We start from the raw sequence: 15,493 nt of genomic DNA on the forward strand, positions 1-15,493 counted from the left end.
ACAATTCAAACTGCACTCTTTGGAGATTATGGTGACAAAGAAAACGACATCGTGTACCCTGGGATTGCTATACTTTCTCAGGATGCCTTCATCTTTTTTGAAGGTCTAGGCTTTAAGTTTGGCCTCAGCAAAGATTTTTGGCAACAGAAACACCCAATTTCCTACAGCACAGCAGCCCTGCACGAGTTGTTGGGATTTTTTTTTACTACTCACCCCAATCTTTTGTAATGACATTTTCCAAACATATTTCTGAGTGTAGTCTCAGCTTCAAGTTCTATAGTACTAAAATCATGAGAACTATTTAAATAACCAAAAAAAAAAATCCGTTACAGCAGGCATTTGATTAGCTTATAAAATGTTAAAGGAAATTGTTTCACATGAGTAACATCTATTAAGTTTTATCATGGTTTGTAAAAATAAAAATAAATTATGAAAGAAATTCCCCTCACAACTATTTGCATAAGCAACTGGCCTACAAACATTTGCATAATTAATGGTTAAAAAAACACTCATTAGTTGTCACAAATACAAGGATACTGGGATCCAAATGCACTGACAGTTACGGAACATACGGAACATACAGTAGTCTTGATATAAAGTGTGTGATGATCAGAGTCCAGAACTGTTGGAAAGATTAACTGTGCTCTCTCTTCCTATGAAGCTGCATGCAAGTTACTCTGCATCACCCTTTCCTGTCTACGAAATACTACTACTGCATTCCTACCTCCCTATAGGTTGTCAGAAAGAATACGTGAATTATTTCTCCATAAAGTGCCTGGCGCATAGTAGGATCTTAGGATGTTTGCTCCCTCCCCCCATCTCACACGACCTTGAACAAATTATATAATCTCTCCACAACTGAGAAAAATCTCTTAAACAGGTCCTTTATTGGGATATTTGAACACTTCCTAAGCTTAAAGCTTGCAGGAATCCTGTTTGTCTCGGTATTTTTATACTACACACATCAGAAAGCCCATCTCTCCCTGCAGTGCCACTGACCTCAGTCCCCCACCTGCCTTCATCCAGCAATGTGCTGGGTGACCTGGAGATCTAAAAGCCTGGTCTGGTTGGTAACAACATACTATACTCCATTTCAGTCTCCATGTCAGGGTCATCCAGGACATAAAAATTCCGGTGTGCACCACAGCCCCCAGGATTCCCACATCTTTTGGAGGCTTTGATGATCTATACTTACGTATAGCACACTGAAATATTGAACTTCCACTTGGTCAATTTTGCCTCAAGGGTCAGTTCACACATTAAACACATTCTGTCTATTTCTACAGGTTCAGACCCAAGACATTGCAAACCCAGAGCTGACAAACACTTGGTAAATTATGCTGTTCATGCTCCCTCACCCATGGCAGACATCAACAATCAATCACAGCACCATTTCCCACTACACTTTCTCATCTGATCTTTCCAGGCAGCCACTCTTGATCAGTCCCATTGGCATGCAAGAGTGAACCTAATTGCCTCATTGGAGCCATAAGTGAGGAAAATGAGGACTAAAGAGTCAGTGTTACTTTCCTGAGGTCACACTACTAAGCAGTAGAGCTGAATATCAGGGTCTGGTTTTTGTCTTGTAATAGCTTTTGCTGCAACGGCCAAAATGCATTTGAGGTGTCTCACATGTTGCCATGGGTTTTGCAAACCCAGGCACAATGCACAAGGGTCACAGGGCAGAGGTTTACTGCTCAAAAGCCAGAGTAGCTAGAGAACTATGATAAAAAGCCTTATTGTTTAAAAGGCTTAAGTCAGGTCATTAGTTAGGTTATAGCCAGACAGTGAAAAAAGCAGCTTCTAATCAGTAGAAAGGAAAGAAACATTTTTGCTGCTGGGATTTGATAATGGAATTTTCAGTAAATAATAACTATCACCTCAGGGACTGAAAAAATAGAATTATGCCCAAATTTGGTCACAGAACTGTTGGAGGGTATGCACACAGCTCTGTCTGCTGCCAGCAGCTAATGACCCATGTCCTTGAAATAGAATCAGGTCAGGAAAGGTTGTAAACATTCCTGCTTTCCTGTCCCCTCTTGGGAGTTTGCTCAAATGTGCAATCAATCCCAGTAACAGTTCCACTGGACTTCAGGGAAAAAGAAAAAGAAGTGTTATCCACAAGGAAAATGATGCAGTTCATTCCCATTGGCTGATTCAGGGGTGGCCTTTAGAAGAGCATGGGAGGTGGGGGAAAGACCCTGCCCCAAGTATCCTCCAATTCCCCCTCCATCCCAGACTGCTGCCTAGAATTCCATGTGCCTTTTCTCTCCAGCTCAGATATTCTCAACCAAGAGGCAGCACCCAGGGGGCATAGCAGAAACACCTGGGGAGCTTTTCAAATTCCAAGTGTAAAAGGCAGCCCCACCTCCAGTTGCCACCCCAACCCCTCCAAGGTGTGCTCTACCAGGTGAAGGCCATAGACAGCCCCCGATTGGGGAGGGCACCACAACCCCACATAACCATAAGCCAGCAGTGGGTGGGGAAAGATTGAAAATCCTCTTCAGTCTAAGGCCCTGATTCCTGTGAAAATTATAAGGCTCTAGGAGGATCCATGCCTTGAAGTTTCTCCAAATGACGCGGAAGAGTGCCTTAAATATATTCATGCATTTAACAACAGGTGTTCAGACCTACAATGTACCAGAGACGGGCATTAGCACTGGAGACCAGAAGAGAATAAGTTCCAGACCCTGTTCTCAGAGACTTCAGGGCATGCAGAGAAAGACAAACCATGAAAATGCAGGACTCTTAATGGAATAAGCAGCCTAGAGGGTGGTTAAGAAGCCAGACCACCTGGGTTTGAATCCCAGCTCTGCCACTTGCTGGCTGTGTGGCCTCAACCTCTTTGTGCCTCACTTTCCCCACCTATAACCTCATGAGTTGTTTCACCTGGGTGAAATTGGTTAATATTTATTTGGAATGCCCCTAGGACAGTGCCTATCTTATAGTAAGCAATATACCCCGTTTGATAAGTGCTGTTAACAGGTGTGTCCATGCCATGGAAGCCCAGAGGACAGCCTGATTATCATCATCTGGAGGTTCAGGGGAAGCTACAGTGAAAAGATGGCCCCTGAGCTGAGGTTGAAGGATTAACAAGGGGAAACACTTGTGCTAAGTGACAGATGGGAAAAAATGGCAGTTGAGGAAACAGCGTTCAGTGTGACTGGAAGGGTGGGATCTGCCGGGAAGAGGAGGCCGGAGCTGCAAAGGCGGGCAGCACCAGGTCTCAGAGGGCCTTGCCAGCCCACCAAGCAGCCTGGACTCTCTCATGCCTCTGCAGGCTCTTCACCAGCATGTGACATGGTCAGACTGGGTCTTACAAAAGCCTCTACACCTACTAAAAGTGCCTCAGATTTGCCTCAAAATGACCTGGGAGGCAGAGGGCATGGGGGTGTTTAGAAGAACTCAGTTGCCTATCGTTGAGGCTGGATGGTGGATATATGGGGTTCATTATACAATTTTTTTGATTGAAATGTTCCATTATAAACAATCATCTTGAAAGGGTGGCTGGTGGAAAGTGCTTAGGCTCTACCACTCCCTGCTATCAGCTCTTTGTACCTCAGCATGAAGGGAGGCAAGTTTTGATGGAGATGAAGAGGAAGCAGAGGTCGCCTGAGGTGGAAGGGGGGCAACTGAAGCAAAAACAGGGGGGCTGGGGCTGACCAAGACCTGCAAGCCTCCGGCGTGCCTCCCAGGCCCAAGTGGGTACTTACTCCCAACACAAGCTTTGGCCATCAGCAACCTGCCTCTCGGGGAGGCCACTGCTGCTCCCGGCCCACAGGCTTGATGCTATTTTCCCTGGGGCCATGCTGGTGGACTTCTCCCCAACAAAGGAGGTCCAGATGCCCCCAGGACTGCCCTGTTTCAGCATAGGATGAACTTTTTCTGAAGTGAGCTGTTCTGCCTGAGGTTTCATATCTAAGATGTGTCCCACCATCTTGCCTGAGGATTTCAGCCCTGGGCAAGCTCACTGTGAGACCGAGCAATGACAACGGAATGTTCTTGGGGTAAAAGGGTTTACACCCAGCTTTATTCTCATGGCAGTAAGTCAAGCCCTAGAATCACATCTGCACCCAGCAACCTGCAGACCCACAACCCACCTCCATTTCTGCCCCCACCCAGAGCACTGGGTGGGGCTCTTTATAGGCTCAAGTCAGTAATAGCTCCTTGCTAACTAGTGTGGAAGCATTAGCCTAGCAGTAGGCCAATGATGTCATCAAGTAGTTTAGGGTCAGGTGAGGATCCTAGTTATGGGAACTTCCATTTTCCCCACACCCATCTTGGGTCATATCCTCAAGCATAAAGAATGTACTCCAGGACCTGTGACAGCATGAGGGTCCCCCACTGTGCCAACTCCTGGGACCACCTCCAGGAAGTGACTCCAGAGGTCAGCCTCTGTGAGCGCCAGGAGTGAAGATGAGCAGGAGTCCCTGATCAGGGCAGGCGCCGCTGTTCCACAGAAAGAAGATAAATTGCAGCCCGTGTGGGCGCAGTAGAGAGCAAGCATGCACAGGACAGAAAGGGCTAGAGGAAAACCCTCCTCAGGAAAACTGAGATATAGAAACACGCAGGCCAGGCAAAGGGTGCTTCTCAAAAGAAGGGAAAATTTCTTGTTCTAAGGCAACATTAAATCCAAAGATTGAGTTATTCAAACAGGGCATGGAGAGGTGGGGGTGCTCCTTCTTGTATCTTCCTCCTATTTTCTGTGCGATAATAGGGGAATGGCTCCTGAGCTGCTGAAACAGAACCACCTTGCCCCCTCATAGCCCCACCTGACCTTCTCAGAGTTCTCTTTTTCTCTTTGACCTGTTGGCGTGGGGGCAGGGGGAATTACAATCTTCCTGTTGGCTGCTTTGACATCTGCCACAGTTTGGCAGGAACTAATCGAATGACAAGAGACTGACTCAGATTTTTTCTGGGAAGAAGCATTTGAGGGACAAGAAAACAGGACAGAAAACGTGGGATCAGAGCCCATGAAGAGGGTAGCAGGCACCGGCTTTCCTGTAGGCATGTCCTGCAGCCTCCAAGCATTGCCAGATGCCCAGGCTGCGGGGAGAGGGCACTTCCCCAACTCCACCCCACTGTTGCTCCCCAGGCCTCCTGCCTGGCCATCAGCTGCCAGGGCAGCAGAGGCACTTTGAAAATTCCCTTCTCGGGGTGACTGCCAAAAAGAAGGGCAAGGTGGGAAGAGGGATGGGAGGGACCAAGGAGGCTAGGCTGACACCACCTCCCACACTTGACATGCAGTCAGGAATGAATAACAAGCCACCAGGAAGTCCTGCTGCCCTGAAGAGAGCCCCAGCACAGGTGTCCCGAAGATGGGCTATTTCAGTGTCCTGCCAGGTAGCCTGGGAGAAACAAGAAAGCAGAGCCAGGGAGGCCCCGCAGCCCCGCTGCAGCCATATGCTGTGAAAGGGCAGAAAGGGCAGAGGTGAGCTGTCCCAGGCAAACCTGATGGTCTGCGGGGTCTCGGTGGTTCTCGCCCAAAGCGAGCAGTATTGACTCCCCACCCCCACCCCCATGGGACAGGTTTGAAAATGTGTGTAAATGGTTGGGGGCAGGCTCGTGGCTCCAGAGCACTGTCTGGCATTGAAAGGGCAGGGCTCAGCGATGTTAAATGTCCGGCAAGTGAGGGGAAGTCCTGCACAGAAAAGAATGCCAAAGTGCCACAAGGTCTCCCCATAAAACATTGGTAAGAACTTGCTTCTGCTGGGGCCCCATCACACCACTGTTCTCAAACATAGAGACTCCTGGACATCTGTGTCCAATGACCACAGAACCCAGTTTGAGAAACACAATACCAAAAGTTAAATGTTGCCAGTTCTGGAAGTCATTTGGTGATAATGTGATTGTGAATACAAATATAAAGCAAGCATGAATATCACGTGCTACAGTTGGTTTTGAGAGGGTCACCTGTGATCCAGAACAGGTGTTTACTAATCTTACCTTGACAATGAAATCACAATTATTACAGTGTTATAAAGAGTGCTCATGCCCTCAGGAAGTGCCTGCAGAACCTTCTCAGCGTAACCCCAGGCTACCCATGATGTAATCTGTGTCAAAAAGGTGTTCCAGCTTCGGCAACTCAAGCGCAGCCTCAGACCAGCAGCCTCAGCACAACCAGGACCTCAAACATTCTCAGAAACACAGGAGGAGGAGACCCACAAATCTGTTTAAACAAGCCCTGCAGGTGATTCTGATACTCCTTAAACTTGAGAACTCCTGAGCTATATAAAAATTCACTGGAAACCGATGTCTTACTTTAGTAACAAATGTTACTAATTCTGCCACATTCCCTCATTGTCTGCAGTGACTGAAAGCACAGAGAAGGCAGCTAGGAGGCATTGTGTGCAAAAGAAACCAAACTCTTCCCTTCCTGGGAAGCTCCCTTGGCCTGCCTGGGCAGGCATCACAGTCAGAATCTCCGAACATCACAAGTTCCTCTCATCTACCACCAGGGAAGGGGGATTCTCTCTGGCCAGACCTCAAGGCTTAGACCAAGCTCCCACTAATGCTGGGGACCTTGGGGTAAAGAGAAATAGTTTGTTTTGCAAAAGGAGCAGGAGGAAAGAGGTACCACTGAGCACTCCTTCCAGGCACACTCAGAAGGACCATCCCCTTACATCCTCACAGCCACCCTGTTGTGCTGGTAGTATCACCCCACTAACTGATGCATGCAGATAGAAACTGAGTTCTTTGGGAAGTCAAATGACTTGCCCAAAGTCATTCAGCTACTTTAGAGAAATGAAATTTGGATCCAGGCCCATAATACACAGAAAACTATGTTCTTTCTTCTAAATTCTACTAAGTCATTGCCTAAAAGAAGTTCTGTGTTGATGGAAATGTCCCTTGGTAGCTACTAGCCACACATGGCTATTGAGCACTTGAAAAGTGGATGGTATAACTGAGGAAATAGTTCTTAATTTGAACAGCCACATGTGGTTACTGGCTAATCTGTTGCACCATGGAAGAGCATACAATTTTCTATAAAAACACTATAAGAGTGGAAATCTTCACCCAAAATAATCCTCAGGGGGTGAAAAAACACTAGAGCTTTGGTACAATTAGCAATTAATCACATTACTCATTAATCTTTTCTTAATGGAAATGGTGACAGATTCTTAACTGTTTATTCAGAGTTAAAGAGGTTTGTCTTCTCCAAATGTTGGCTGCCAGCAAAAGTCAGGGATGGCAGCTGTGAGGTGCCCTGTGCCACCAGCTAATGGACTGAATGACGACAGTGATACAAATGGAATCATTTCAACAGCTAATCTTTTCTTTACTTGACAGACTTCAGAGACTCCCTGTTTTGTTCTAATCACTGTTCTCCTCACTGTTAAGAGGATATAGCCAAATGGTTACACCATGGATTGTGACCCACAGCAATGAATTTAGGGATAAAAATGATTTAGCCATTAGTTCATGCTGGGCAAAGCAGTCTTCAGGATGGTAGTCTGGGGGTAGCAAGCCTTAGGCAGGGAAAAGATGATAGGATAGGCCACGAGGTGGCATCTGGCACTTGGCCACCCAGTGTCCCCTTAGATGGAATCCCAACCCAAGGAGCTGCCTAATAGACTCTAGAACAGGAAAAGGACCCCCGGTTAAGGGGCCAATTGAATAAGAATTTGTCTTCTATCAGCAAACAGGATCTACCACATGACTCTACTGCAAACCTTATTTGTCTCTTGAATTGCCTGTTTTGAAGGGAGGAAGCAAATCAACAACAGCTAAGGTGGAGAAAAGCTATATCAGTGTGCTCTGCCAAACCAGGGCCTCGGGCAAAACCCTGAGTCAGCAGGAAGGTGGGGGAGAAGCAGTCAATGGGAATGGAGGGGCTGAGGCAAGCCCCAAAGCAATCAAGAGGGTTGGAAGAAATTCTGAAAAGCTGGACACTGGAGCAACATACAAGGATGAAAGAATTAATAGCAGGCAGGAAGAAAAACAAGAGCAGGGTTTTCCTCCCAGAACATCACAAAGCCAGTCCAGGCTCTGCCTGGTGCCTTTGCACACACTGAGTGGCCTTTGAAGACTGGGCCTGTCATATGCTTGACTGACATCTGCCAAGGAGTCTGGCACATTTCTGGGCATACAGTACACCCTTAAAATATTAATCAGTGTGACGTCATTGGACTGTATGGTGACTTTTATAAGCTGGTTCATCTCAAACTCTTACATGCATAAAAATCAACTGTATGATTTGTTAACATATTAAGGCTTGAATTGCTGTTTCAGTAGGTCTAGAATGATGCCCGAGATTCTACATTTCTAGCAAATTCCCAGGGAGGCCAATGCGGTGGTTCTTGGACCACACTTTGAATAGCAAGCCTTTATTTTCTCCATTAGTAAAAGCTAGAGCAGTTGGTTGAGAACCACACCAGGAAAGTCAAGAATATCAGTTTGATCCCCATCAGTGGGGTCACTGTGTCCTGTAGCTGCAAACTAAACCCGCAGCTCCAAATGGTTATTCTGGGTCTTTGTTTTATACACACACACAGCACCAGAGAAAGGCAGTGGGAAGGACCCGTATGCCCATCCGGCGGCGGGCATGTTACACCCGGGCTGCTGTAGGGGAACCTACCCTGAGCGGCAACCACGTTCTTCAGCAGCCCTGGCTCTGAGTTCTCTCCCTCCCCAACGTCTTGTAAGCCCCACTCTCTGCATATTGATTTTAGAATGACTTCTGGATGAAATCACTCAGAAACAGGATGGCAAACAAGTAACCTCTCTCTTGCTGACCAACATGATCTGAAGTGGCTCCGCTGGGATGGCTGCCTAGGGATTAGTGATGCCTCCCGGTTGGGGGGGAAGGACAGGGAGGTGGCCGTGAAGCCAGCACGGGGCAGACTCAGCCCGCGGGAAGGGCTGGCAGGGCGCTTACCTGCCTCCTCCCAGACCCCAGAAGAGCGGCGGGCTGACGGGCAAGCGCAGGGCGACTCCAGCGTGGAGTGTGTCCCCACTGCGAGGTCCACCCTGCACCCTGGCTTGGGCTAAAGACTCAGGCCCCAGGTCTCCTGACTCCAGGCCAGGGCAATTCTGGTTCATACGGGTGAAAAACCAGAGAGTTCTACGGGGTGTTGTTTCTTCTCCCACCAGGCTGGCCGCCTCACCAGAGGACTAGCGCCCACAGGACTCTTGGTAGACTGAGCACAGCAGACTCTCCATTTTTTGGGGAAAAAAAAGCAAGATTTTTTAAAGGATTAGAAGACCTGGGTTTTAGTCCCATCTCTGCCACTTTAGCGGCCCTTTCTTTCGGTTACTTTGTCCATAAAATGAAGTTTTAATTAGGTGGCTTCAAATTCTCTTTGTCCTTGTATATCGGGTAGATCTACAATCCTAGAGGAAATTCAAACAATAACATTGTGCGCCCATCCACAAGTCACGGCTACAATCGCTCCCTTTTGTGCCAAACTGGATTTTTTTTAAGGCGTTATGGTCCTCGGTTAGTGAGTTCCTGCTATTCATATATCAAGTTCTCTGTAAGTTTAGTCATGTGAGGAATTTAGAGGGGTAAAGAATTGGCTCTGTCTGCCTGATAAGGAAAGGGAAAACGTGAGGTTCCTAATTCCTTTTTAAAAGCTTTGCTTCTGAAACTAAAACTTCCCTCGCCAAATAAAGACCGTGATCCTCCAGGGTGATCCTGACCACCTGCGAAAACTGCCTAGGAGAATTACCCAGATGGAGGGGCCCAGGGTTAAAGTAAAGCCGTGCACCCCACTCCCACACCAACCGGGTGATTCTTATGCACACAGAAATTTAAGAACCAATGACCTAGGGCTTTCTCCTCCCCCTGGTGATTCCCCTGGTGGGGGAACCAGGCACAAGCCTTCCCCACACCCCACAGCTTGTCCTCACCCAGCGAGCCCTGGGAATTGATGTAATCAGGTGCATCTGGAGTCAGCATCACCCAGCATACTTTCACAGGTGTCTGCTCTCTGGAGTCAAAAAGAAGCCCCTCGGTTAAGAGATCCTGTTTTATGGCTGTGGCTGTGGCTTTATTCTCATTGGTCTCATGTCATTTATTTCAACAAGATTTTCTGTCTCCTGCTGAAGAAAGGTCTGTATGTGTGTAGATATACAATGGGCTTCAACAAAACCTAGGCACAGTTTGAATGTGGATGGATATATTTTAAAAGCAGACATGTTACTATATAATCAACTATGCGATATAACCAACAGCTTGGTGGTTGTGATACTTACCCATTACTCCAGTTACCTAATAGATCGAAAGTAGAAATGTACATCAACATTGCACCAGACATTTGATTCAATGAAGTGTCCTAACTGGAGTTACTAGATTTCCATGCTGTAGAATGTAAACATCTTGCCAAGAGGAAGAGATGGAAAGGGAGGGACAGAGAGAAAGAGAGGGAGACACTTCTCAATAGCACTTATTACAATTTCCCTGACAGGGCTGTGAACTCCTAAAGGGCAATGAGCTAGACTGTTTGCAGAAATTAGCCACTATTATTCCCCTGATTGTTTGCAAGTCTCTTGGCAATGACAATCAAGAGGTGTTCACCTCTCTGGAATCTGACCTGGCCTTGTGGCCTGAATTGACCAACAGAAGGCTAAAGGAACATTCCATCAGTTCTGAGCCTTATCCACAAAAGGCCTGGCAGGCTTCCACTCCTCCAGGAATGGCTTAGCCACCACATGAGCAAGTCCCAGCTGGCTACTAGAGGATGAAAGGGGCAGAGCCGAGCCATCCCACTGAGAACCCCCTACACCCGCCAGCCCTCACTGTCCCAGCAGCTGACAGCAGGTGCCAAGTAAGCTCAGCCAAGCCCAAAAGCATGGACCTGCTGAATCCAGCCCAAATTATTGACCCAGAATATTGTACAACAAATAGATACAAAGGTTTTTAAGTCACTTCGTTTGGGGTGTTTGTTATATAACCAGAGCTAACTGATACATAGAGAGGTTGTGTTTGGGTTTTATTTTATCTTTGTATCCACAACACCCATAACAGTGTTTGGCACAATGTGGTACTTGATGAACATTGAAGAAATGAAGAAATGAACAAGTTAACGTGACTGGACAATAATTAGCCTGTAAGTTCTTCACTGTTCCGTGTACCATGGGATGAAACATTGTTCCCTGAGCTATAAAAACAGGAACATTTCAGAGCTCTGCCTTTTGACAGCCGCAATGTCTCTGTTATTAAGTAACAGATGGGAGATTGGGTGCCTCCTGCTCTAAAGTCACATGCCTATAATTCTCTAAAGAACTCAAACCATTAAGTAATTACTTTTTCAAACTTCAAACTTATTCTCTGGAAATCCATTCCTTTAAACTACCTGCAGAAAAGCCCTGAAATTCAGACTCCCCACATCACAGAAATGAGCCCCCTGTTGTTTGTTCCCTTCTGTAGAATTTTTGGCTCCATCTACTCAGTGACATAATTGGGGGTTGTGGGAAATAGAGGTATCTGAGTGTGCTTGCCTGCCACTTCCAAGTTCTGATTACCAACCTGCTATTCATAATAGAGCTCAGTCTACATACACTGGCAAAAAGTCAGGGCTCCAGCTAGCACTCAGGCAGGTGGCATGTGGGCCTCAGGATCCACAAAGACACAGTGAAATATTATTCAGCCATAGCCATAAAAAAAAAAACAAGGAAATCCTATTTGTGACAACAGGGATGGACCTTGAAGGCATTATACTGAAGGTAAAAAGTCAGAGACAAATCCTGTATGATCTTCAGGTATGTAGAAGCTTAAAAAATAAAAGCTTACATAAAAAGATCACACTTGTAGTTACAAACTTCCAGTTATAAGTACTAGGGATACAGCATACAAGGTCTCCATATCTAACACTGCTGGGTGATAGATTGGGAAGCTAAGGGTTAATTCTAAGAGTTATCATGAGAAAAAAAATCTTTACCTCTCTATTTCTTTTTTATTGTATCTCTATTGGAAGATGGATATTAGCTGAACTTATTGTACTCATTTCACAATATATGTAAATCAAACCATCAAGCTATATACACCTTAAACTTATATACTTATTTATATCAATTTCAAAATTGGGGGTAAAAATGCATTAAGAAACAAAAGTAAAAGAATTTTAAATTTCTTCATTGCATATTTACTGGTACATGTTCGTGAACTGTTAAAGCTGCTATGAACAAGGGTGAAATTCTTGTAATATGACTGCTCAGTGTGACAACAGGCCTATACTATTATTTGCTGTGTGATAATTCAACCTAATTCTTTTACCACTTGTCTTTATTTGCACTGTTTGTGAAATCTTCATTTATTCCACTAGCTTTCACTTAGAAGGAACCCATCATTTGTTAACATTTGTCACTAGGATTCTTTTATCATTGATCTGTAACAAAGTAGGATATGTCTCCAAAAAAACATAAAGACACAGAAAAGACAAATAATGTGGATCCTCTTGGAAGGGCTTAATAATGCATAGCTCAAGGCTGCTGAGCCTGCCCAGGAAGGAAAGGGTATGGAGCGGTCACAAGCATGTGTCACATATGTGCACATGTGCACAGGGATCCACGGTTCCTATGGTAATTTCTAGTCATAGAAAAAACAGAGGAATACTTGGTAACCAGAGGCCCCTCTTGGAGAGTATGTACTTTGGTAACAGAGCAGTCTCAAGTTTGATATTTAACCTAGAAATTCCACTTCTAGGAATCTAGTCTAAATGTACATAAAAAAGGATATTCAAGGATATTTGTTGCATTGTTCATACCACAAAAATTGGAAACAATTGAAGTATCTACCAGTAGGGGATGTGGTTGAACAGAACATTGTACAGTTATTCAGTTGACTACTATGTAGACATTAAAAGGAATGGAGCATTTCTAGGTGTGCTGCTCTAGAAAGAGCTCTTAGCTGTATTGTTAGGTAAAAAGAAAGTGCAAGATGTTGTATATACTGGATTCCTGTTATATATATATATATATATACACACACAAAATTGTAATGAAGATACACAAGAAACTCTTAATGGTGTGTACAGTGGAGAGTGGGGCTAGATTAGAAGGTATTTTCCTACCCAAGGTTAAGAAGGAGACTCTCACTTTCCATTTCGTGTATGTTTGGATTTTTCTCATGTGCATATGTTATTTTCATAGTTTAAAAACAAAGTCCTTCCTCTGACATTTAACAACTGCTGTAGATTGCAGTAGCGGCCACAACATTCCATCCCTCCCCATAAGCATGCCCCTTTGCAATGTGACTTTGCAGCTCCTCTCATGAACAAGTGGAGTTCATTTCCCCATCCCTTGAATCTGGGCACACCTTGTGATTTGCTTTCACCAATAGCTTATGGCAGAAGTGATGCAGTATCAGCTCCTAAAAGCCTTGCATCCTTGCGTCCATCCACCCTTCCTCTTGGAATCCTGTCAAGTTGCTTCTGAACAAGCCCTAAGTAGTTTCAGGAGGATGGGAGAGATCATGTGACCCATTGTGCCCTAGGCCCAATACCCCAGCTGACAGCCAGACAATTCCTAGAATTGTGAGCTAAATAAATGGTGGTTGTTTTAAGCCACTAATTTGTAGGATGTATCAGGAAATTTGTTTGTATCAGGAAAAGCTAATTGGTATTCCAACCATGTAACATTAGGAAGAATATTACCATCTTTTAATGAGGATAAACCAATGAACATTTTTGCAAAAGTGTAAGTGAGATAACATGTAAACCACACTCAAATATTACTTCCTGTTCCCTTCCCCATGCACAATAATAGAGTATGAATCTTTAAAGATGGAGGAGAAGGGAGGTCATCCCATGCCTGATGAAAGCTGATGAACTTGCTAGTGGCACAGACCTGGAGCTAGAAGAGCCAGAGTTGAGGCTCTGTGGGTGTGTGTGTGTGTGTGTGTGTGTGTGGGTGTGTGTCTGCATGGAACACTGAGCAAGGGCTCCCTAGTCAGCCCCTATGTAAGGAGATCTGTGGACCCCCATGCAAATATATTCCCTGGTAGCCACCTCCAGACATACCCAGAAATGGAGAGAAAGTGCTGAGACCTTTCCCAGCAGGGCCACTCTAGAGGTCAGCTCAAGGCAAGGGAACGGTTAGAAGATACCTACAAAAGTCCTTACTTGAGCAGAATCGGCCACGGCTACGGCAGCCGACACAGTGCCCAGCCCACCATGAGCTATGTTGATGCTGGTCATGCAAAGGCACCAGATGGTCTCTGTTCTTTGCAGACGGCAGAGCAGTCTTCAGGGATTGCCTATGGTCATAAAGTCATGGGCTGCCAACCTCACGGGGTTTCAGGCAGTGAGCACAGGAGCCCCAGCCTCCAGGTCTCAGGCCATGCCCAGCAGTGGGCTCTGAGCAGTCCTGCTCCCCTGGATGATTCAAGAGCAAGAGTTCCTTCCCTGAGAGAGGCCGTGGTGAGCAGCTCCACGGGGTGTAACAGAGCCAGGTAAGCAAGACAAAGGGAAGTCTGCCTGAGCAGCCTTCCACCAGAGTGAGGCCTGAGGGAGAGGAGAGAGTGTGTTGGCCAGCCTTTCTGCAGAAAGAGGGCCTTGAGAACTAATCATTCACCACTCAGGGTACTCAGGAGTCCTGGAACTGAGAGCACACTGGCCAGCCCCCTCATCAGAGGACTGCCAGGAGTGCTGGGCACACATCTGCTCCTCAGGTTCGGTATCAGGCGCCTATAAGGTAGGTGGGGTGGAAAAGCAGAAGGAAGAGTGGGAAGGGCAGGGAGAAGGGCAGAGACACAGGGGAACCTGGAACAATTACCGTTTGGAGCGGCTGGAGCTTACCAGCATGTGGGCAATGGTGCCTGCAGATAAGAGGGCGTGAAGGGGAGGGAGGAGGCCAGATTGTCCTAAAGAGTTTGAATTTCATCTCGAAGGCAATATATTTTTACTTTCAAATGGGGAGGAGGAATTTCACACACAGCCTACCACATAGTAAATGCTCATTCATTATTGGATGGATGAATTAAAGAAGAAATGAATCCAGGTCCTACTAAGGCTTCAGTTTCATCAGTGTATTAAATTTGGGAAGCCTCGCTCAGTTTTTAGCTATAATAATAAGACCACCTACCATTCATTGAGTGCTTATAACAAGCACTGTCTCACTGGCTCTCAAATTTGGCTGTACACTGGAACTACCTACAGACATTTTTGAAACAGTGATGGAAAGCTCCCACAACAAGCAGTTCTGATTTAATGGATCTGGGTGCTGCCTGGCACTGGCATTTTTGAAACTGCCAGCAATTCTAACATGTAGCCAAGTTTGAGACCCATGGCCCTGTCCCATTTAATCATCACAATGACCTCGTGAGGTAGACTGTTGTTAATCTCGGTTGTGCAAATAGCCCTGTTGGGACGTTGGGTGATCTGTGTATTTGTGAAAGAGAAATTGAGGGGCTGTATGTGAGTCAAGGCAGAGCTGTCAGCTGTCAGCCTTGCTTAGTCTTATTGTTGAGACCTGGGCGGCTTTATCACAAAGGAAGAAGGCTTGGGCTGGTGCCTACCCATAGTTAGAGGCACAGTGGGAGGTGATGGCCCTA

General features: G+C 45.9%; 1 long non-coding RNA gene across 2 annotated transcripts in view; it reads right to left on the reverse strand.

Moving 5' to 3' along the window:
* Positions 1-15,493, reverse strand: part of LOC108387904 (uncharacterized) — a 222,115-nt gene that overhangs the window by 191,787 nt on the left and 14,835 nt on the right. The gene's annotated exons all lie outside the window — the stretch shown is intronic.

The sequence above is a fragment of the Manis javanica genome, chromosome 2 (assembly GCF_040802235.1).
Source record: "Manis javanica isolate MJ-LG chromosome 2, MJ_LKY, whole genome shotgun sequence".
Taxonomy (NCBI): Eukaryota; Metazoa; Chordata; class Mammalia; order Pholidota; family Manidae; genus Manis; species Manis javanica.